Source organism: Cupressus sempervirens, chromosome 1 (genome assembly GCF_028749045.1).
Source record: "Cupressus sempervirens isolate cs-2001-9-10 chromosome 1, ASM2874904v1, whole genome shotgun sequence".
Taxonomy (NCBI): Eukaryota; Viridiplantae; Streptophyta; class Pinopsida; order Cupressales; family Cupressaceae; genus Cupressus; species Cupressus sempervirens.
Genome location: NC_143118.1, coordinates 677,131,371 through 677,132,171, shown reverse-complemented (window position 1 = coordinate 677,132,171; position 801 = coordinate 677,131,371).

The window sequence follows — 801 nt, the reverse complement described above, 5'->3', positions numbered from 1 at the left end:
TCCCAATATTATGGCACTAAGTCTTGCCATGCCTATAGCAACCCCTCCCTCTACAATGTCAACCCAAAAATGGTCACTAGCTCCCCTGTCATGCGCTAATACCAGTTTGGCTCCCCTAGGGTAGTTTGTGGACATATGAATTGTTGTAAGGCCCTATCTATCTAGTACCACTATGCAATATACTCCCACCACCCAAAAATGAAACATGGCAAAATAGTGTATGGAAAATTTTACCTCTCCTCTTCCTAGCGCCCGAGACCCATATATGGCCTCCATGTGATGACCTAGATATCATCTAACTAGACTCGCTAGTAATCAACCTCCTCTACATCATGATAGGAGAGAGGATCACCCAACTATACATGATTGGCTCCTATGTCTACCTCTTCATCTAACCAATTGGCCTAAATGCTATAATATGCTCCTAGGTGCACACCTATAGTAATGTATGGAACCCCACACTCCTCCCGTAATGCTTTGCACCCTTGTATACAAGTAGATGCAGATCATGGTATAGCTCAGCTAGCATCAATGAGCCCCATGCAATAGGAACTTTGTCATCCACAATCTACATGATTGTCAATATTAATGCCAACATCACTCATATACTGCTAGTATCTGGGGCAATGTACCCTAAGATTAGCTCACACACATAAAAGTAGATCCTCTTGTCCACTGCCACCTAATCTAAGTGCTTATCTAGTGAAAATTGATCACTCCAGATACGATATTGGACTCTAAGCCCCACCAATCACCTCATCATTGCCTCTCTAGGTATCTCCCTGCTAGCCATCACTGGCA